General features: G+C 43.5%; 1 protein-coding gene across 3 annotated transcripts in view; it reads left to right on the top strand.

The window, feature by feature from the left end:
* Positions 1 to 23,743, top strand: part of C1QTNF7 (C1q and TNF related 7) — a 107,946-nt gene that overhangs the window by 13,553 nt on the left and 70,650 nt on the right. For 2 of the 3 annotated variants that reach the window (XM_042936863.1, XM_042936864.1), the window contains exon 1: positions 18,717 to 18,963. The exons of the other annotated variant lie outside the window; for it this stretch is intronic. The gene's annotated coding sequence lies outside the window, so the exon portion shown is untranslated. Of the gene's footprint in view, positions 1 to 18,716; positions 18,964 to 23,743 lie in introns of those variants that run through there. 3 annotated transcript variants of the gene reach the window in all.

Genomic DNA, 23,743 nt, shown 5'->3' with positions numbered 1-23,743 from the left:
ACAAGGGAGCTTTGAAAGATCCCGGCGCCCGGACTGGACCCCAAACCATTACATAAGAACCTCTGGGGCTGAGATCCAGACGTAAATAATTTTTAAAGCCCCCCCCCCCCACTCCAGGGTAATTCTAATGTGCAGCCAAGATTCAGAACCGCTGTGTTAGAGGAAGCGGTGTCCAACAGACGGGGAAGCTGCAGAGTTGACAAGGCTATATGCTGTCTGTGCAGTGTCAGCACACTGGGAACTCTCTAAACTCTGGAGAGACTTTTCAGGAGAACTGCAGAAACAGAAAGCCTGCTGTACACGCAAGGAGGAAGAGCCTATTACAGGGGAGGCTCGGTCCTTCAACACATGTGCTGGAACAGAGAAGGGAAGGGTGAGGACCAGAGCTTGAGGAGTTAGCAAAAGCAAAATACTTCCTTTTCGGCACATGGGAGACCCGAACATACTTGAGCCAGAGATGAGCCTACCATATCGTGTGTGCTTGCAATTTAAATTTTGGAACGTAGCGAAAAAATATGTGCACCGATCCGGTCAATTTCATCTGGAGGATTTCAGGTTCATCGCAGACCAAGTGTGCCCGGCAGCTTTACACCTCACGACTTGTTTTGTTTTAACTGTCACTTGTTACATTTTCCGCTGTGGGTCAAACGTGTCACTGGAGGCTCACAGCCTCCCTGAAGCCCCACAACCCTGTAGAGTGCTGCCATTTTACCGATGAGGAAATGCCTCAGGTGAGGAAATGAGATCCAGAGAGGGTGGGTGGTTTGCCCAGAGTCAGTGGGTGGCAAAACCAGGCTTCAAACCTGGATCTGTAGGACCCCCCAAGTCCCCTGGGTCTTCTCGCCCTGCCGTGGCACCACCGGATAAAACACAGGGTCAATCCTTGGAGAGCTAGCTGCGTGCTTCCATCGAAATCCACACAATGGCAACGACGACCTGAAAGGTAACGTCCCGGCACTGGGGCCTCTGAAAGAAAAGAATTTTTTAAGAGTGAAAAACGTACCAGAGGCTGCAGCACCTACTCTATAGGTTGCGGAGGGCCTGGGCGAGAGAGGGGCGGGGACGAGGTCTGTGGCATCATGGACGTGGGTGCCCAGGGAGGCAGTGGGGGAGCAGCCAGAATGGGGATCGCCCACAACTGACACTGATGTGCAAATGCAGTGTCTCGAGCTCAGGTGCGGCGGCATTCAGGCAAAAACGGCCACGCTCAACATGGCTCCTCTCTGCCATCTGCCTAATTCCCTGGACGTGCGGTGCTTGCTGGCCTCTGCCTGCCGGCTCATGCGACACATGTCGGCTCACTTGGCTGCCTTCGCTTGCGGAAACTAAATCTCCGCATCCCTCGATTACCCCTGAAAACTGACTAGTGTTTATTTGCAAGCAGTACTTTCCTTCAGTACGTCCAGGTGTATGTGGTCCAGAGGGCTGCTTTGATTTCCGGAATATTAGCATAGAGGAGAATGAAATCTAACAACATATATAAAATTAGCTCCAAATAGCTGCGTAATCTGTGTCAAAGAGATGATTTCCACTTGGGCCAGCATCTGTACATATTATTATTAGCTATCCCTTGCGCCCCGACGGAGGACTGAGCAAGACATTGCTTTCCCTTCCAATCAAAAAGCCTGGAAACTGCTGATGCAGTGTCTGCATGAAAGAGCCAGTGACATTTTGTGTTGCCTTTTTAAAAAATGTTTTAATATAACCGTATTTTAAGAGAAACTGGCCAGCAAGTTCATTCCAGGACAAGTTTTGGATTCTTTGCGAATCAAGTTGGGTAAGACCATAACAGAGACTGTTTGGTTTGGACAGAAAAACTGCCAACATGCCCATAAAAGGGAGAACTGGCTGGGCATTTTTCTTTCGGCTCTCATTTTCAGATTTTCTTCAAAAGTGAGTCTAAGAAAAATTTGGGAGAAGCCGTGTGATATACCCATAAAACACAAAACACCTCAAATAGAGCTTGTGTCTCAGACCGAACCAGTTTAGGGATTTTGTGGTGATTGAGAACAACATTCCTGTCTCTGATATCCCTAACTGATTATAGAAGTCATCAGAATAAAGGAAAGATGGGCATTGGCTGAGTGCCCACTGTGTGTCTGATATGTGCCCTATGTCCTAACTGTTAGACAAGCATGATCTCATTCAGTCTTCCCGGTCACCCCCTCAGTTAGTATTATTCCCATTTACCAAGAAGAAAAAGAAGCTGAGTTATGAGCTCCAGAATGAAACTACTATTTGTCCAAAATGTGTTTGAACCAACAAATGTATGAATCTTAGAAGATGAATATATGAGTTCATCTTCTAAGATTCATACATTCATTGGTATATGAATCTCTTAGAAGATTCATATATATATAGTGAATATATATGGTGTATATATATATGTATATATGGTGACTTTATATATATATATATGTGTGTGTGTATATATATATATATAGAGAGAGAGAGAGAGAGTGAATACACACACATATTATATAATGAATCTATAGGTCCTGTATCAATTCTAATCCTTGGAAATAAGAAGTTCATGTTTTGTGTGTCTAAAGCTTCAGTCGAGGTACATCCCAGTATTTGTGGATCTCCTTGAAGAAGCACCACGAGCTCCTCCACCTCCACAGCTGTTTTCTGGAAGGCTGGTTGTGTGCACTTAACCCTCATTAAAACCCACTTTCCAACTGGGGAAAATGAGGCTCAGAAGTCCCAAACTGCAAAGGAGAGGAGGCTGGACAGGGTCTTGAAGGAATGATGGGACCTACGTGTCCAGTGGAAAAACGGCAGAAAAGGCTTGCATATGGAATCCATGGGGAAGGCCAAGGAGCCCTACACAGATCAGAGAAAAAATGTTCTGGAAGGAAAAGTAGTGAGATAAAAGTTGGATAAGATTTGGACGGGATCAAACCAGGAAAAACTCAGTACAGGAGAGTTAATGCTGACTTTGTTCTCAATGAACTGGGGAACCCATCGGAGGCTTTTGAGTGAGGGGGGCATGTGGGATGCAGAATTTTAGGATTAGCCTGGCCCTGGTGTGAAGAGGGAAGGAAAGTGGAGAGGCCAGAGGGAGAACTTTCCTCAGAAGGATTCCATGACACTCTCAAGGCCAAGGCTCTGCATGGCATTTGGGCTCTGATGTGTCCTATTCTGGATGAAGAAGACATCCTTATGGACTCCTGTCGAATGGGCTCAACCCTGTGGCCTTTGATATGGCAAAGCCGTCCTGACAGTGCAGGAATTCCAGGAACTCTTCCAGCCCCACCCGCTAATGGAGGAGGCCCCATACACTCATGTTGACCTTAGAAAGCAGGAAGACAAGATAAGCTTGTCTCCTAAAGAATTTGGGGGGGGGGGGTGGAAATGTGGTTGTCTCCTAAAGAATTTTTCCCAACGCTCTGGAACCCAAATTTAAAGTATGGGCCCCAAAGCAAAAATGTCAGAATGCAAAGAGCTCACTTGAACTTTGTTAATACTTAGAGGACTGTGTCCCAGAGAGACACTGCTTCCTCACTCCACCCCAGCTCAGGTATGCAGGCACGACACCGCTAGATTCTTGCTTTTGTCGGAGCAACGTCCAGAGACTGATGCATTAGGAATATCCAGGTGAGGCCTCGCTCTGGGGCAGGTGATGGGTCCGTGCTGTTTACAGGTTGTAAAAATTCAGGAAGACTGAGTGGGGAAAGGGGCTGGAAAGCTAGGATTGAACATCTAGTCCGCTTTGCCAGAAGACCTTGGGCAAATTCATTCAGCTGCAGAATAGCAATAAACACATGAGGATGAGATTAAGGAATGTAAGTGACGGCATCATAGCAGAAGGAAGGAGCTAACACAGCAGTGAGCCGGGTCCTAAATAAACACCTGTGGGGCCAGGCAGATCGAATGAACGTTGCAACCCTGTGAATACCTGAGAAACTAGAATCTACGGCCCCACCCAAAGAAGGCAGCCCTGGGGACCACTCGATTTACTTTCTGATTTTGAAATAATAGCAGCTGATTCACATCATCAGTTAAACCCCAGACAAAACAGCAGATTGGGGAGCCTGGGTGGCTTAGTCGGTTGAGCGTCTTACTTAGGCTCAGGTCATGATCTCCCAGTTCATGAGTTCAAGCCCCGCATTGGGCTCTCGCTGCTGTCAGCCCAGAGACTGCTTAGGATTCTCTGTCCCTCTCTCTCTGCCTCTTGCCTCCCACTCTCAAAATAAATAAAGAAACACTTAAAAAATAATCCATCAGTCTTTTAAAACACATACAGTCGAGGGGTGCCTGGATGGCTCAGTCAGTTAAGCATCCAACTCTTGGTTTCAGTTCAGGTCATGACCTTATGGTTTGTGGGTTCAAGCCCCACATTGGGCTCTTCATGGTCAGTGCAGAGCCTGCTTGGGATTCTCTCTCTCTCCCTCTCTCTGCCCCTCCCTCATTCATGCTGTCTCTGTGTCTCTCAAAATAAATATAAACTTTAAAAAAAAAAAGTCAAAATAAAACACATACAGTCAATTATTGCAATTTGCAGTAGTTACGTTCTATGCAAAGTCATTCCAAAGACTGAATTAGCAAGTCCTGAACCCCTGCTCCTGGGGAAAACACAGGGGTAGGGTCTTGCCAGCTTCTAGTCACAGTGTTTTCAGCAGTAGATCAATATACAACTTTGTTTTACATGTGTTTCTGTTTAAAGGCACTTTATTTAATGCGTATTGTTGGTTCATTAACGTTGAACCCATGGCCAGCAGCACCGTAACTCATGACTGAATGAAGCTTATCTTACTTTCTCCATAAGGCATCTCACAGCCCTCTTGTGCTGAGGAACGTGAGAAGGAACTTTTATGTTTGGGGCCCATTTGAACAGCAAAATCACCACCAAAAAAAAAAAAAAAAAACAAAACAGAAAAACCTAAAAGTGTCCAAAATGTGGCACTAAACAGACAGCTGAAAGGATACTTGTTTATAGCCTGAGGGACTAAAAGAGGAAGGTAATACATCGCCTTGTTTGACCCCAGCTGGAAACACGCCCACCAAGGCACTCAAATCTTTGCTGCTCTGTGCATATCTGCAAATGACCATGAAAGCATCCTTGAGTATTGATTTGCAGTCACCAATAAATTTCAGCAAGTAGGCGAATTTACCAACACAAAGCCTGAGACCGTATCTAAAACTCCATTCATACACATACGAGACATAACATTTACACTTCAAGTTAGCCTATCAGAGCTCTGGTCAATTCCTACCAACTCAGTGTATATCTAAGACCCACAAGAATGTAGCCCAGAGGACACGATGGTTGTCCAAAAACAAAAACAAAAGTTCCATTGTGAAGTCGGATTTTTTTTTTTTCTGGAAAGGGCAGAGGCCCAAAATGGAATTATGCCTGAGACAGCTTTCCAAGATACTACAACAGCCTTTTGCACATTTTAGCATTAAATGATAGAAAATCTTCTTCCTATTGAATCAGACTCTCTTTCTGGAATTTTTCTGAATTGATCCTAGTTCTGTCATTGGGAACTGCTCAGAATAAGGCCAGTCCTCCTTCCACGCGGTGGTCTCTCAAATATTTGAAGACTCTACCAGTTCCGTCTTCCAAGACAGCGATTTCTCATGTTAGACACCCTCATCCTTCATAATTTCCTCATTTCCGCTGTCTTTGTGATTTTCTTGCTCTAATCTGTCAGCAATAAACTGCTATCACCCACTTACTTAGGCGCTAGAATAAAATGAGTAGCCTCGAATTCTGCCTAAAGGACAGTTAACTTCAACAACCTTACTGGGGGGTAATTTGGCAATGTATACCGAATTCCTTAAAATAAGCATATCCTTCTATGTCTTAAAATTCATTCTAAGGAAATACTGAGATTTACTCATGAGGATGTTTATTACAGGTGATTTACAATCCCACCATGTGGAAACAATCTAAACACCCAAGAATAAAACAACATTAAAGAAATTAGGGTACATCCATATAGCCAGTAAATACTACGTAGCCGTGAAGGAGACACTGAGCAAATCTACATAGACTCACACAGGTATTTATATAATCGTAATAGTAAAAAAGATTATAAAAGAGTGGGCACAGTTTGATTACATTTTTATTAAAGCATTCATCTACATTCCCAGGGGTAAAGAAAAACACTCCCTAGAGGTTAACACAGGCTCTTGAAGGTTTAATTTCAAGTGTTTCCCTCCTTCCTTATCTATTTTTTCTACAATAAGCTACGACATTCATAATAAAGGAAAGCAGCTCTGATTAGTGTATAAAAAGATTAAAATTAAAACAACTCTGGTGTTCCCTATTGCTTTCAGGAAAAAGTCCGACCACCCTGGCTTGCGACACGGGGCCTTTTATGATCTCAACTCTTGGGGTTCATCCCCTAACAAGCCGCACACACAACATATTCCACTTTGGCCAATATGAACCATCTAAAATTCACCCAGTTTGTTAAAGCTCTTTTCCACCTTACACCTTCTGTTGGAGACATCCTCTAAGTTTCAAAACCGGTTTGGGGAGATTGTCCAAAATTATACTACTCATGAATGGCAAAACCAGTCCAGGCTGCCTGCCTCTGGAACCCATGGTGTCTCCCCATGATCCAAATGAAAAACTGGGACAAGTCAAGGTGATATTTTTCTAACTATCTCTGTGCCATATTTAACGTCAGCATAGGCAAACACTTACACCGTTTATGACCTTATCTGAGGGAGAGGAAAAAGCCATGAAATCTAGTTCTTTCCATTGTCATATAGACAGAAAGTCAAAATGATTCCAGAAATGTGTTTTTACCTTCTGAGAAGAATGATCCAGGGTATTTGGAGCAATATTTTAGCCAGACATTAAAGCCCAGTTTGCAAACATATGCCCTATGTAGTCAGATTTCACTAATATGGTCTACTTTGACTTCTTTGTCTGTTTCATTATAAGAATTTAATATTGAGTTTCAAAATCCAAATGGCATAAATAAATTCCAGATGTCTTCCCAAATCCCTAAATCTCGCACTAGAATGAGGAGAGACACAGCTACATATGAGTAGGTGGCTCCATTTTAATTCACTGAAAAAATGAAGAGAGCAGTTGGTCAGAGTTTCTTTCATGAAAAAACACATGAACTCTTTTGAGTTTCTTGAGGAGCTGAGCCTTCAAGATTTACAGCCCAGCTGTTTGACATATGTTCTGCCTTATTTCTCCCCCTCGACGGGTGAAACAGCATCATCGTAACCTAGGGCTCCAGGACCGGGCTGTCTCAATTCCAATCCAACTGGGTGACTTTGAGCGACTCGTTTAACCACTGTATTCCTAAGTGTACTCATCTGCAAAATGGGGATAACCACGGTACCTACCTTGTAGGCTTGTTGTGAAGACGAGTGAGTTTATAATCGGGCATGTTTAGCACAGCGCCAGCCATACAGCAAAACGTTGGCACTCACTGTCCCCTAACAGGTGTGTGTATGAGAAGCTGAGTGACGTCTTCAGTGGCTAGAAAATTCCTTTCTCTTCTTCCCGTCTTGACAAATAGGGCTAAGTCTCCTGAACCTCGGGTTAGGAAGACTCCCATCTTTTCCTCTGTGAGTGACCACCAAGCAAACTTCAGATCCCAGACCCCTCCCTGAAGCCTGGCCCCGGGCCCACACGTGCACTACCTGAGTCCACGTTCCCGATCTCAGTGCCCAGGTCATACCATCCCACCAATTTTGCATCCGGGCAACTTACTCACAAAAACGTAAAAGCTCTGACCTCAGAGGATTTGTGGAGGGAAATTCACGCACGTCTCCAGTGAATTAAAGGTCATATGTGTAAAACACCGAAGGATCATAATTAGTGCTCCAAAATGCTAGTTTTCTTCCCTCATTTTTCCTCCGCCATTAATGATTGGTACTGATGTGTGCAAGAAACAATCACACCCATAAAAGACCTTCACCGCTAACCTTCAAGAGACCGTTTACAGTCCGTATATCCCTCGGCATCTCCGTTTCCACACTTGCCATATCTTTTCACCTCTCAATAGCGACGAAAGCCTGTGTGACATTTTGATGTTTACAGGTCCCATACGTACGTCACCTCACTTACTCCTCCTATCAACTCTCTAAGTAGGTTGTATTATTACTGTTGTTGCTATTGCTGCTGCTGTTGTCATAATTCTGCATGCTAGGGAACGAAAGCCTCAGCAAACGGAAAGACTTGCCCCAAATTATGCAACTGATCAGTGACTCCATAAGGATTTGAACCTGGATTCTCTGCCCTACCATTCTGCGCTTTTTTCCTACCAAACTCCACTGCTAGAGTTACAGGATTCAAGAGTGAAAACCTCATTAATTCTGTGCTATATCTCTTCCACTGGATGTCCTTTATTTAGGGGACGCTTTTGATTTTTCTGTTTTCTCTGATGTTGCTACGGCTTGGCAAGCTCGATCTCGGCAGTCTCGTGGCTAGGTCGGAGTTGTTTCTGCAGGCTATCATGGCTGTGTGCTAGATGGTTGGTTTAAAAAAACAAAAAGACATGTTTAATTGGTGTTTTCTTTCGGGCAGCACTGTGTTATACTGTGGCCAAACAATGCCTCATCTAGAAAGAAAAAATGAACGATTCCAGAAAGTTTGTTCAGAAAGAAGCCAAATCTTTTGCAACAACGAGGCATTATACACAAATCTGAAAGTATTTCAGATTGAGAAGATGATGGAAATGTGGTGTAGAGCTGTATCAGTTAGGGAATGTGCTTGACGTCATGCAACAGAAACCCAGCTTCTGTGACCCGGCCCAACGGGGGTTATGTCTCTCATCTACAATGAAGTTAGTTTGGAGCTACGCAGTCAAGGGTTCGTATGATGGCTTCAATGTCATCAGACCCAGGTTCCTTTCTGCTCTTATGTTCTGATATGTGACTGTGTTTGCCATGATCACAAGATGTCTATATTAATGTCATGACTGCATTCTTGGTGAATGGCAAAATACAAAGAACAAGAACTGAACAGGTGACACCTGTCTTTCTCCTTCAAGAGGTTTTCCCAGCAACCTCTTCCATCAATCTCTGCTCACATATCCTGGCCCCGACTGGGGGTGCCACATGGCCTTCCCTAGCCACAGAGAGTCTGGGAAGGGGGGCATTACGTGGTCACATTGCCTCCTCAAACAAAAAATCTGTTAGTACAAACAAAGGGCAAGATCGACATTGGGAAGCAACTAACAGAGACTTTCAAGACAACTACCATTCACTGAGGGCCTGCAGTGTGTCAGGCACAAACTAAGACAAAGCTAAGAAAGAAATAACCCTAGGCGAGCCTGGGTGGCTCAGCCAGTTAAGCGTCCGACCTCAGGTCAGGTCATGATCTCACAGATCGTGAGTTGGAGCCCCATTTCAGGCTCTGTGCTGACAGCTCAGAGCCTGGAGCCTGCTTTGGATTCTGTGCCTCCCTCTCTCTGCCCTTCCCCTGCTCACACTCTCTATCTCTCTCTCAAAAATAAAGAAACATTAAAAAAAATTTAAAAAGAAAGAAAGAAAGAACACTATCCTTGGGGTACCTGGATGTCTCAGTCGGTTAAGCATCCAACTTCGACTCACATCATGACCTCATGGTTCGTGGATTCTAGTCCCGCATCGCTGGAGCCTGCTTCAGGTTCTGTGTCTCCCTCTCTCTCTGCCCCTCCCTCTCTCTCTCTCTCTCTTTCTCAAAAATGAATAAACATTAAACAATTTTTTAAAAACAAATAACACTATCCTTGCCTTAGACATACAGAAAATGATATCCACAGAGATATAAAGTGTGAAATGAGAGGCACTGTTCTCAGAAGATTGCTATGTGAATTTTTCTCATGTAACAATGCCTGGCACTGAGTAGACACTCAAAAATGGTTTCAAATGTTTCGCTTCTCTCTGTCCTCTCTCTCCGTTGAAATTAGAGATGCAGTGCCAGCTTTCACTTGGAATGCCTTTATATTTGCATTGTCTAATTAATCTTATTATGATCTAACTGTGGCTACCGTTCTGGCCTATGCACCCATATACCCCAACCTTTGGCAAACATAGCATTGCTGACTCTATTAGATCATGTCAAATCTTTCCTACTTGATATGTTCTCTCTTTTTGATTGACTCTCCAGAACTGTGATGACACTGTTTTTACTTGTCATTTCATCAGCTAAGGCATAAACAGTCTTTGGCTTGGTGCCTTATCAGTCTCTTCGTGTAGGGACTCAGTGATATCCATTGAATGAATGAATCTAGGCTTCATCAATTACCAGTTGCATGGTCTTGGGCGTGTTTCATAACCTGCCATGAGCGAGAAAAAAAATCAATGTTTTTTGTCGTTACAAACCACTGAGATTTGGGAGTAGTATTATAGCTGCAATAACTGATTATTAGATTCCTCTACAGGGGGAAGGGAATTCGTGGAAAAGAAATGATCAGTAGATAATACCAACGGGATTTACTACAGAATAGTATCCACACGGTAAGAAGACACATTGTTTTTCTAGCATTCATTACAATCAATGGGCAGTCTTGAATGATAATAATTTCACACATAATAAAGGCTAAAAAAAATGACACACAAACTTCCCCAAATCATACTGAGGTTTTTAGAGCATATATAGATTACCAACGGGGAAAAAAAATGTTTTCTGGGCAAGCACCATTCTGCTGCATCACTGGGCAAGCACATCAGATGCCAGAGATTAAGAAAACACTCTGAATGCTTATCTCACTGACACAGCCGCGTTTTCAGGGTGTTAGGTTTGAGTTACGGGAAACAAATTAAACAATCTCTCTGTACAGAGTAGAACGGGTAAAGGATTTCTCTTTCGTTGAGGCAAAAATTGCATCTCTTGATTGTCAGTGAAAACCAAAGCTGGAGTAAATTTGGAAATCTGACATATGATCGCCTGGAGCTTTATCCCTGCTAAAATGTAAATACACACCAGGGTACAATGGGGTTTTCCATCTCGTTTGGCATTCTCCTGTATTTGACTTCTTTTCATGAAACAGCCAGTGACACAGGGATTTGGGGAGCAATAAGCAGGTGTTTGGCACCATATATAAGTTCATACATAGGGTGTGAGTCACAATTCAGTACTTTTCAAGGCATTTGTCAAATAGCAAAGGATAGCTCTCAAGAGATTGCTTTTTATTTTTCAAGAAGCATGAAGAACTGGAAATGTATTTGTGTACCTTGGAATCAAACCGACCTGGATCTGATTTCCAGGTCTCCTATCTAATAAATGTACAACATTAGGCACACTACTTATCACCACTGAGGTGTTTTTTTTTCCTCATCTGTAAAATGGGGGAAATAATACTTAGTTGAAGCAAGTGATCCTGCCATATTTGCAGTCAACAGAAGTGGAATGTTAGCAGTTTCATACGGGTCTACTGTCTCGCGGGACTGAGTTCAGAAAAGAAGACCAAGCCCATATATGTCTGCTAGTCACAACTCCTTTGTTTCATGTGACAGACACCCTACTCAAGATAGCTTAAGAAAAAAGGGAATACATTAGCTTATGTATTTGGTCAGTTTAGGAATGGTGTTGGCTTCATGCATGGCACAATCCAGGGGTTCAGATGATGCTTTGGATCCCTTTATCTCTCTCTCTCTCTCTCTCTCTCTCTCCCTTTCTCTCCCTCTCTCCCTCTTCTTCTCTCTCTCCTTCTCTTCCTCTCTCCTTCTTTCTCTCCCATCCCACTTTCTGCTGTGTCTGTTGACTTTGTTATACACAGTGGACAGGATGGCCAGTGATAGTCTTTAGGAGAAGCAAAAGGGACTTCTCTCTCCCAAGGGCTGTCTCTCTTCAGTTACACTCTCACCTCTACCAGTCATTGTTTTCAGATGTTTCAGGTGGCTTGCCATGCTTGACCCAGCCTAGTTAACTTTTTCGCTCCAAGGGAGGTAGTGCTAGCCCAATTAGAACCACATAAGATAAGGAAGGAGTTAACCAAAGAATATTGGGGCACCAGGTAGGCAGGGAAAAAGAGATATCCATTACATTGTGTGCAACACTTAACAGATGCACCGAAACTAGCTAAAGCATTTTCTACACAATATCCAAAGGACATGAGAGGTAATATTTACCCAAAGATAAGGTTTCACCCAAAGACACAGTGACCAACTTTTTTCAATTTGCCCAGGACTTTTCTGGTTTAACACTGTAAGCCTCATCCCCTGGAAAACTCCTTGCCCCCAAGCAAACCATCTTAGTTTGTCTGGACTATCGGGTTTTACACTGAAAGTCCCACATCTGGGGAACCCCCTAAGTCCCAGGCAAACCAAGATAGCTGGTCACCCTGTCCAAACATGGCACTTGTAAGTGTAAATGTTAGCTGCATTTGAACTCTTAGTAAGTGAGCTTATAAGGTGCTGCATCTGTAGAAGAATGATGTAGTATGGTACATCCAAAACAGCAGCTGGTCTTATGGGAAAAATGCTTATCATGCCTGTTTGATCTAGAGTTGTAGGCTCTGCCCCTTTGCTTTTCTTCCCCCTCTGCCTTCTTTGTTTTTCTTTCATTGTGTCTTTCTTTCTCCCTTTTTTTCTACCCCCCACCCCCCCCGCCTTTCTTTCCTTCCTTCTTGCCTTCCTACTGACCTTCCTTCCTTCCCTCTCTTATTTTCCTCTTTCTCTTTTACTTTCTTTTCTGGTGACATATTGACCTTTCAAATTGCATATGGCTTAGATTATGTTTCAAATCTTCAAAGGAGCTCTTATGCGTTGTTTGACTGAGATAAACTGACCACCGTACATTCATTTATCCCAGATAATGCCCCAAATAAGTGGAAAGATCATTGCTGATTAAGATGAGCAGCATATGGGTGATTACTAGGAGTTTGCTGAGAAAGCACAGTCACGATGTTGAGCATGAAAAATGAAATAATTAGGATGGGGAGCAGAAAAGACAGTGATGGTTGTGAAATGAGGAAGTGGGAGACTGGAAGAATTTGAGATTGAGTTCCTTCAAGGGACATTTTGGTTTAAGTGTTTACGTAGAGGTTACATCTACTACCAATGGAAATTGCTAAGATTTGGGAGCTCTTTCTTCCTTTGAATCAATATTATCATTAATTAAGCAATGTAAACCAGGAAATCCTTCCTGGTTACAAACTATGCTTTGAAGCCAGGCTTGCATTTGAGTGTTTTCAATCAAAATCTTAGAATAAAATTGGAAAGAAAGCAATTTCTCATCTTCAAAGGAGAGCTATCCGTGGGGAAAACAGTCTTCTGAATTATACTTCAGAGAATGATGAGAATTTTGTTGCCCTTATTGAAGTGCTGTAGTTCTAAAGAAATAACTACACTTTGGAGACAAATCCAAATGCTCCTTTATAGCAAGGTTCCACCCACAAGTCAAGGTCATTGACTTAGGACTTCCACGAAATGTGGGTTTTTCACATATTAGTACTCACATTATTTTCATAATTTTTGTCATTGCATGGTACCACCTGTGCCATTTATTTACCTAACATCTTGCTGCAAATATATTTTTTAATTAGATAGACTAAGCCAATGCACCCAATGCAGCCAATGCAGCTTATTAGGGCTCATTAATACCCTTTGTGGGAAGAATAGTATTGTCACTCAGAAGAAACGCAGTATACTATGGATGCATTGAGTAAAGGCTGGGAGACTCACCACCTGGTTCTCAGCTTGGTTCTACCTTCTGGTAGCCTTGAAACTTGGGATTAATTTCAATTTTCTACTCATATAGTTGTAAGGATTAATTGGTTGTAAAAATTGAGGAACAATGTTAGCACATAACAAATGTTAGCTAAGATTCTCTTCTTAGTCCATCAGTGAAGAGAGAGATTTGCATAGTCCTGTAGTGCAGAAGAGACACTTTTGGGAGGAAACGTGTCATAGCTAGGAAGGGACAAAGGACACATCATCATCTTTGTTTCTAAACTGGTTTCCCCCAGACCAGGTTTTTATCACTTGTGGCTTGAATAATCAAGAAGGGAAAACAAGATTTTGTGAATCTGTCCACACAAGTTGAGCCTATTAAGGGCTCAAGTGAGAAAAAAAGCCCAGAGTTAGGGAGAGGATAGGATGCCCTTCCTCTAAAGAAAAACCAACATCATTTTGCTGTTAACAAGGATTTTAGCTGATTTTTTTTAACATTCTATCCTCTGATTATTTTTAGTGTTTAGGTTATTTTTCATGTGTTTATTTTTTGTCTGGCAACCATATTGAATGTATATTCTTTCTAATAGGCTTTTAAAATTTGCATGCATTGTTTGGGTGTGCAACTGTGGTATCTTTCAATAATGATACTAATGCTTCTTCTAATCCAATTCCTGTACCTCTTATTTTTTGTTTCTTGTCTTATCACATATAAATTATTTTACCACTATTTAGGAATGATTAAACTAGTATTGCATTCTTGGATACACTATGGTAAGGATGATCTTGAGAATGTAACAACTAAAGCCCAAGAAATAGCTAAAAATATGTTGCAATAATTTGAATGTATTGTGACAATGCCATGGACAAAGACAATGGGTAAAAGAGCATACAGGAAAAAAAAAATCACTGAGTCATATGTTAATTGAATAAATGAATGAACATAATGGAATGTAAGAATCAAAGCCTGACTGTAAGGCTTCAAGTGTGTAATGACACCAGAAGATTAGCATTCATATCAGTCAGGAATCAGAAAAATAAAAATCACTCTAGGTAGGGATTGAACATGAGAAATCAAAGCCTTAAACAACCATCAAAAGAACTGTAGAGAATCTACACATAAGATTAAATTGCACTGAACTTTACAACATACAAATGAACCCATGCAAACCTGGTGAAATCTGAATATGTTCTACAATCTACTTAATAGTGTTGTACTGATGCCAACTTCTAGTTTTGATATATTACAGTGATAAAAGATGTCATTATTGAGGGGAGCTAGTTTTTGTTTTATTTGGTTTTTATGCAACTTTTTTTTTTGCAACCTCCTAAGAGTATGCCATTATTTCTAAATTTAAAAAAAAGCTGTGGAACCAATATTTGAAGAAGAGACCATGATGTTTTTCTGGAAACTCAGAAGTGCAGGGTTGCTGGAAAACCACACTAGATTATGTGATTCCGGGATCTCACCCAGAAGCTCCTACAAACTTTGCATCATTTGAGTGTCCTCACTCTGACTGCGACTGCCACCGAAGGGTGTCCCCTCATTCATTTCTGCCTTTGACATCCCTGTGGTGCCCTCATTGGCTGGTTCTAAGCAGGGAAACTGACTGAAAAAGTTTTGAGGAAATTTAGTTTCAGGTGTCGGGTCCCTGAAATATAAGAGAGAGTAGAAAGATCCAGGGATAATGCTGAGTTAAAAACCTGTATCCCAGCTCACTGACGTTTAATAAATACTAGAAATTTATAATCTAGTCTTTGAAAGGGGGATTTGAAGAAGGAAATTAGTCAAATTTTTCAGTTTGTGAATGAAGAAAATTCATAAATAATTTCATTTCCCAGCATAGTTTCTCGGTCTCTCTGCCAAGCTATCTTCATCCAAAAGAATTTCTAATAAGCAAATTTTTATAACATTTTTACAGTTTATAAAACAATTTCACATGGACTCTGTCATTGGCCCACCAAACACAGATGAGAAACAGATAATAATGAAAACACTTAATACCTATCTGGAACTTTCACTAATGTTATCACATTTCCTTGCAACACACTGACAAAAGCGTCTTCCTTGTAATTCTCTAACACAGCACGTTGTCTTTCCATATCTTTGCACATGTGGCTTCTGTCGCTGAGAATGTCTTTCCTGGTACAAACTCCTGCTTGGCAAGTCCTATACCGCCTCATGCCTTGTTGCATCGGGATCTCTCTTTCGTCTCTTTCCTGAAAGAGACCAAGACTAGAGGAGTATGAATAGGCAGCCCCCACCGTGGAGAGGGCCAGGCTGTGCTGCCCTTACAGGAATCCGAGGGTTGACCAGAAGGCTGGCAGGTGTGACCCAAGGTCCGTTCCTCAGCTATTGTTTCTTATTCCAAGAACCTCACTCTTGATGAGCCAAATCTAGTTTCCTTGTGGAAAACAGCAAGGAGAAAAATTAATTTGGTGATAACAGAGGGCTTAACATTACTGGTCTAATGGTTGGAGATATTTCAGTGAACCAGACATCCCTGCCCACAGTGAAACCTACAAACCAGTGAGGAAGACAAGCATTATGCAATTATCTTAAAAATATACAACTCCTCAACTACTATAGCTATGAAGTAACATTTGTAAAGGTGTACAAAAAGGAAACAATAATGAAGGGGAAGGATAGGAGAGTATAAGGGAGAGCTAGAGCAGGCACAGGGCAAGTCAAAGAAAGCTTCCCTGAGGTAAGGACACTGGTTGAGTTCAAACTGATGAGAAGGATTTATCAACACAGAGGAGTCTGGGAGGAAAGCAGGAAGAGAAAAAGAACGTTCTGGGCAGACTCCCGACAGCTGTCACCCTAAATTCAGTGGGGAGTCCCTAAAGAAAACCACAGAGTTCCCCTTCACCCCCTCCCCTTCTCACCGGGTAACACCTCCCTGACGTGAGGCAGCTGAGCTCAGTGTTAGCAGGAAAGAAACATAGAGCTTGATGGCTCAGAGCCCAGGAGAAAAGAGGGGATGGAGGTAGATTGTGTCATGAAAAGAACACGGTGCTGGTCATCACAATTTACATGTGGACACTGCCACTTACTAGATTTGTGACCTTGGAAAAGTCACTACCAGCCTCTGAAAATTGTTATGAGGATTCAATGAGAAAAGAAACAAGTGGGGCCTTATACCCAGTGAGTGCTCCGTAATGTTAGCTTAATGTTCTCACTTTCTCCAGGTCTGCTCTGGACTCAACTGTGTCCCTTCAAAGTTCGTAGGTTGAAGCCCTGACATATAGGGTAATGAGACTATATCTGCAGATAAGAGTCTTTAGGAGGTAATTAAGGTTAAATAAGCTATAGGATTGGAGCCCTGCTCCACATGGACCGTGGCCTTATAAGAAGAGGGAGAGAGGAAGAGAGGAAGAGAGGAAGAGAGGGAGAGAGGGAGAGAGGGAGAGAGGGAGAGAGGGAGAGAGGGAGAGAGGGAGAGAGGGAGAGATGGAGGGAGGGAGGGAGGGAGAGCCTTCCCACTCTCCATCATGTGGGGATACAGTGAGAGGCAGCTGTCCACAAGCCAGGGAAAGGGCTCTCACCAGAACCCGACCATGCTGACACCTCATCTCAGACTTCCAGCCTCCAAAACCATGAGAAAGTTAATTTCTGTTGCTTAAGCCCCCTGTCTATGGTGGTTCGTTATGGCGGCCCAAAAACTGCTCTTAGAGATGATGGAGTGCAAATCTTAACTGCAATGACATTCGAAGAATGAATTTATGAAAGGGCAAAGGAAGGGAATGGGAGAACTAAACAGGACTGGGGGTTTGAGCATTTTCATCAGTGAGGCTGGTCTCGATCCATTTGCTGTCTGGCCATGAATACTTGGATGTACAAGTACATCCTGTGTCCAGGATGCACACAGCCTCGCATGTGTCAAAACTCTACAGATGGTTTTCTGTGTGGTTGAGGAAAACATTTTCTCCTTCTTTTCATTCTTACTGTTGCATGAGAGATGGAAGGACACATAAACTCTAAGAAAGAAGGAAGATCAGTAGTGGCCAGACCGGGGATACAAGCGCCAAGAGATGGCATAATAAGGGAAGAAAGGCAAAGTATACTCCTTAAAAGGAGAAGGGAACAAGTCCAAGAACCCAGGATAGAGGACGTGGCACCATCCCATCAACAGAGCTTTCTGTGTGAGATGCTATTCGGGATGCTAGAAAATACTTCCTCACAATTTCAAAGCCTGCAAGTGTTGATAAGCACGACCTCCATGCAGAATGCATTTGATCTTCCCACCGCAAAATGAGGCAAGCCCGGCAGGACAGGGATTATGTCTCCAGGGAGGAAATTGTGGTTTGTAATGCTTCAATGAAGTTCCCTTGGCTGATGAGTGTTAGAGGCAGTAGCCAAGCCTTGATTTTCTGATTCCAGACCCAGTGTCCTTTCTGTGGCAAATGTCCAAACATGCTCTACCTTTGCATCTGATCTTGATCTGGTTTTCCAAGGTCAAAAGTTTTCTCCGTGTCCTGTCTTCTTCCTTGACCCAAGGAAATTCTCTGCCCCAACAAGTCAGATGGCTTGTTGGATGGCTTCTTCCAGAACAGAAAATAACCCTGAATGGACTATGAGAACAGAAAGGGACAAGAGAAGCATGTAGATTTGGCACTACTGACAAAATCCCATCGTGGGGTATAATTGGTCTCCGCCTTGATGAAGTTCTCCCTCAGCGATCCCGATACTGTGAGACCACACAAACACAACCGTTATTCTGACTCCCACTTTGCAGCCCTGAGAACTGAGATTTATGACACGCCTTCTAAAGATCAAGAGCCAGATGCCAAATCTTTGTCTCGACCTCCCTATAGGGGACGGAGCTCTGGTGTGACAGTCAGGAGGCTCTTGGGATCCAGTCCTTCCACTCATACCCCGTGCGCTCCTGGTCAAGGCTTGTAAACCCTGGGTTTCATTTCCTTCCACTGTGAAATGAAGGGACCGGAGGGCACGGTCTCTGAGAACGTTCTCTGAAGTGGCTGGTAAGAAAGCAATCACAAATATTGAAACAAAATATGGTCCAGATTCTTCATGCTGGTTCCCAGATATGATTCAGGGAGGGAGCCAACAGATAGAGGAGGCTACTTATTTTTGCTGGTGAGGTCAACAGATACTTCTTTCGAGCTCGATCAAACAGGAGGTCTGTGCAGGCCACAGCGTCATTGCACGTCATGGGGCTTGCGTGCTCCCTCTCTCCCAGCCACTGCTCGAAGCCCGGGAGAACGCTTTTGAAACCAATCAGGAAATTACTTATCAATCTGCAGCCCCGCAGAGCTATCAGGCTCCTCGCTGCCAAAGAGAAGGGGATTTCGAGTTAAAGCTCCACATCTGCGTGCACTAGAATTCAAAGACTCCAGCTGTTGGAAGGTCTTGCGAGCAACGTAAGTAAACAGCCCTCTCTCCCGATCGAAGTGAACTTCTTCAGGCTTTTCTTCTCCCACAGATGAGTCTTTTGGCTCGCGCTGGTGTTGAGCTGTTCTCTCTCTGTCCATCTATGAGGTTTGGGGGTGTTTACTGACTGGGGCTTACTCAATGAACCGTCTCCTCTGGGGGTTGCTTCTGCTGAACAGAGGAGAGAAAGCGAAAGTCGTCAGAATCGGCTTGGCTTGGGAAGGGTTAGTTCTGAAAAGAGCCTTTGACTTGGCAGTTACGCTCCTTAGTGGCTATAGATCCATAGTCAAGAGGAGCAAGAGGCTGACACTTGCGGGAGCCTCACCCGGAAACACGGAATTGTCATCGAGTGCCTACATCTGTCATCCGTGCCTACATAATTCAAATTGAAGGGCTTTCCTTCATTCTGATACACCGCAGGAGTTTGCTCAAGGAAAGGGAAACATACAAGCTAATAGTGTCTGGTGGAGATTTCCCTGTAGTAGTATAAACCTTGTGCTAGATGTCGTTTGGGTTGAGGGTGCTGATTTATTTACTGTTTATTTTATTAAACAAATGTGCTCGACATTTTACATTGCTGTGGGGAGGATAAGCCGTTCGTTGCAATACACGAGCGCGAACTGTGTTGGTAAAACCAAGGGCTTGCGTTAAGAGTAATTATGAGACGGGATTGCCTAGTGTCGTACATAACACACTGTACTAGAGCATATTTCTTTCAAAGCTTTTTTGAAATGTTTATTTTTGAGAGAGGGAGAGAGCGCTGGGGAGGGGCAGAGAGAGAGGAGGACAGAGGATCCAAAGTGGGCTCTGCACTGACAGCAGAAAGCCTGATGCAGGGCTCAAACTCATGAACCGTGAGATCGTGAGATCACTATTAGGAGATCATGACCTGAGCCGAAGTTAGACACTTAACCGACTGAGCCACCCAGGCGCCCCTCTTTTAAAGATTTTTTAAATCAGATTGTGGTTAAGGACTGGGAAGTAATTGCTAAGAGGACAGCTCATGTAAAGGAAATAGCTCTGTTTTGATCAACATTCGCTCTCTGACACCCTGCAGCTTCCCCAGGACCTTGTCCTTTTCCAGGGTCTCTCATCAAGAACCCTACGGCTGCAGGGAACTCGCGTCCCAAGGTCTCGGACTCTGTCCCCCCATCAGACTACACATCTCTCAATATGTCTTGATTCCTACTTTGCATAATAAAACCTGGCATCCGCATCTTGGTTCTCCTACTCCCTGGAAAGCTCTCCTAAGCACAAGAACAACTGGCCTTAACTCTCCTCGATATCTGACTCACTTTCTTTCCCTTTGAATACCTTTGCTTCACAGTTTGATGTCCTGTAAGGACGAGACCGGCTTGTTCCTCATATGCTAATTAACTCCTCTGTGCCTTGATGGCAGTGCATGCGTAAGGCATGTCAGAGGGCCAGGAGGCTCCGGATGGAAAGGGATGTATAACAGCCTATTTCCTGTGTAGACACCCCCCGGAGCAACTTTTAGTCTGAGGTGATCTCTAACCTTTCACTTTTACTTAGTACATATTACGTGCTTGATGTGCTAAAAGCAATAAAAACAAAAGCTGAGACGATGCTCCCCTTCTAGAACGAATGTGTTTGTAGTCTGTGGAGCCCAAGCCAGCTTTTGTTTTCATGGCAATAATTAAATAAATCTGGGCACTAGCTGTTGGACATGTGGGGTGCAATGGATCATAAAATGGAGGGATACGTGTTTGGAATGTGAAAGGAAATTATCCAAATATTGGGAAACATTTACTGGGCATTCGCCATGCATTTGGCCCTCTGCTCACCGTGTCGCGTGATGTCTTTGGAGCAGGCAACTCGCTGGTTAGGAGTAGCGGCTCTGCAACCACAGCACCCGGGGACACGTCCCAGAGTGGACTCTGCGTGGTCACTTCACTCCTCTGTGCCTCAGTTTCCTGAGTATGAAATATGGGTAAAAACCTTGGGAGCTCATGGGAGGGTTGAGAGTTAATGTAAGCAAAGCGTTATTTGGGTTTCTCTGTAGGAGAAACTGAGGCTAAGGCTAGCTAAGTAACTCGCCCATGGCGGTCATGGCCGGCAGGGTTGGAATTTGGAGGTAAATGATCTGGCTGCATCGTAGTGGAGAAAGTCCACGTTTAGAACCAGCATCTGCTTTCCTTGCTTCCCTCATGCTGTTGGGTTCTTTGGGGTGTCTCCTTGCCAGGCCCTCACAATGCCTCCTGGGGACATGTGACTGACCACCGCCCGCGAAGATTTCAGACCAGGAAACAAGCTCAAGATGCGAGACAACTCGCCCCTAGGTCACGCACTGAGAAATTACCAGAGCTAGGAGCTAGGCACGGTCTTTCAAATCCCCACTCCCACTTTCAAATCCCCTCTCCCACTCTTTTCGGGACCCCACACTCTTGATGAGGCCAAGTCCATACTGCCCCCTGCAGGGGAGAGTGAGTTAGTGGAAGAAGCCAGTGCTGCATGCGTATCAGTGAAGGCCTCGTGGGTAACTGGCCCGCGGGCCTCATTAATTAAGGGCCCCTTGGTCAGTAACTCTCCAGAGGATTTGGATGTGCATCAGAGTCAGACAATCACATTCCTCAGCCTGTTTTGTAATCTGGGAAAGAATGCATATTGCCATATCCACCTGAAGAAGGTGAAAACTTGTGCTAAGTACAAGAGATTGGGCCTTTTCCCCATTCAAATTTTTTGGATTACCCTGTGGTCAGAATCAACCTTATTCCAGAGTTAGTCACTGTCTTGTTTATATCCCGGTGCTTTCTTCAACTTCTGGCATGCGTCACCTGCTTCCAAGCCCTGTGACCACCTGAACTTGTTGTCATCAGCACTTTTGGTTGCATCAGCAGAGGGGCGGTTTTCCTTCCTTTGTAGGCCTTTTATTATAAATCCGTACAGCTCCGTGGAATTCATCACCACTTAGTACAAAGTGAGCTGCTGTCTGTACAGCATGAGAAATTTGCTCAATAAACTTAGCACAGAGAAATCACGACTTGGAGCATTTACTGTGCCGAATAAAATACAATGAGATCGATTTCTCTGAAGACTACTTCGGCACAGATAAATGCAAGCCAAACGTGTTCTCAAAACATGTGCTAGGATCTTTAGCTGCCTCGGAAAGAGGTCACAGAGGGCGTGGTGGAACAGGAACCACTGATGCTGGGAATAATTTCTGGTGGTGGCAAATGTCAGAATTGGAAGGGAAACGGCCGTGGTTTTGAACTCTGGCTTGATCACCTTCTAACTGCAAGACTCCAAGTATGTCACTTACCTCTCAGGTGTATGTAACAGACATAACCAAGCCCCCATGGCACCTAGCATAATAGGTGCCCGACCAGCAGGGGTGTTCCTTTTCTCCTTAGCTCTGGTCCATTCAGTCTCCAGATATTTACTGAGCACCTACAATGTGCTATGCACTATTCTAGATATACCTGTGAAGCGAGAGCCAAAGTCTCTACCTTCCTACCTCTAGAGGGGGCAAAAATAGAATCATAAACCAGAATGTAACTTCAGAGACTGGAAAATGCTATGGAGAGAAAATAAAGTACAGTAATGAGATAGTGTGACTAGCAGTAAATCCATGGAGCTTCTTTTAGGCCTGAAAATCTGTTTTGTCATTTCCTTTCCTCATCGTAACATCATATGCCGTGAGTAATTGCATGAAAAGAAGGAGAGAAAAATCTCTGAACCAAACGATACTACATTCATTCTTTCATTCCATCTTCTGCACTTTTTTCCAAACTGCTCTTTGTCATCAATGATAAAGGAGTAGGTCTTAAGTGAATGAAGATTAATTAATTATTCTTCTTAAAAAGTTCAAATCATCACAATTCCTAGGGATTACATTGTTGGAGAGGAGAAGAACCACCGCATGGCAGATTTTAGGGATGATTTGTGCCGCTTCACCATGACTTCATGTGTGGCTGCGAGTCTGAAATTGTACATATGTTAGTGCAGCCAACATGCAGAGCTGCCAGACGTCGGCCGATCCAACGTTCTATTAGCCAAGAGTCATGTGTATGGCTTTGAAAAACAATCCACGGTCTGAAATGTTTCCTTTCTTAAAATGGTGCAGCAAACCTCACTTGGGTCTGAGACAGCGTCTCTTCATAGCGAAGGTCACAGTGTAGATAACTTGTACCGGAGGAGTCTTTGTCTTTCAATCAGCCAACTATTTGTGGCCAGAGTATACTTGGCCGTAACAATCTGGATGATTGTCTCATTACTCCATTATGCCTTTATCACCATCGTGTAAACCCCAATTAAGGGTCCACAACTTAGAACGAAAATCTTGTGTTCATGGCAACACAAACCGTGAAGGCCAAGGTTTCCGATTTTCAAATATAGCACTGATATTTTTTTTTTTTTTTGCTTAATTTATAGAAATGTGATCTCTCCAAATTGCAAACACATTTTTAGCAATTGTTTTGGGAAAACCGGGTCCAAAGTTAAAATCCAAGGACTGAAAACTAAGAGTGAAGAAGAAGGGACTAGGACATTGACAAGTTAATTAACTGGTCATGGAGAGTGTTGTGGGGCAATTCTCCAGTCATGGAGAGTGTTGTGGGGATGCTTCTCAGGACTCCAAAGCAATCTCACCCAGAGAATGGTGGTGAGCTGCTGTCCAGAGGCAAGAGTAGGAGAAAGAGGCTACTGTTACATGTGCACTTTTATGACAGATACCATTCTCAGCTTTTTATGTATATTAGCTCCTCATCAAGACCCTAGTGTGGCTACTATTTGCTTATTCTACAGATGGGG

This window comes from Panthera leo, chromosome B1 (assembly GCF_018350215.1).
Source record: "Panthera leo isolate Ple1 chromosome B1, P.leo_Ple1_pat1.1, whole genome shotgun sequence".
NCBI classification, from domain to species: Eukaryota; Metazoa; Chordata; class Mammalia; order Carnivora; family Felidae; genus Panthera; species Panthera leo.
This window is presented reverse-complemented; position numbering and strand designations above follow the sequence as displayed.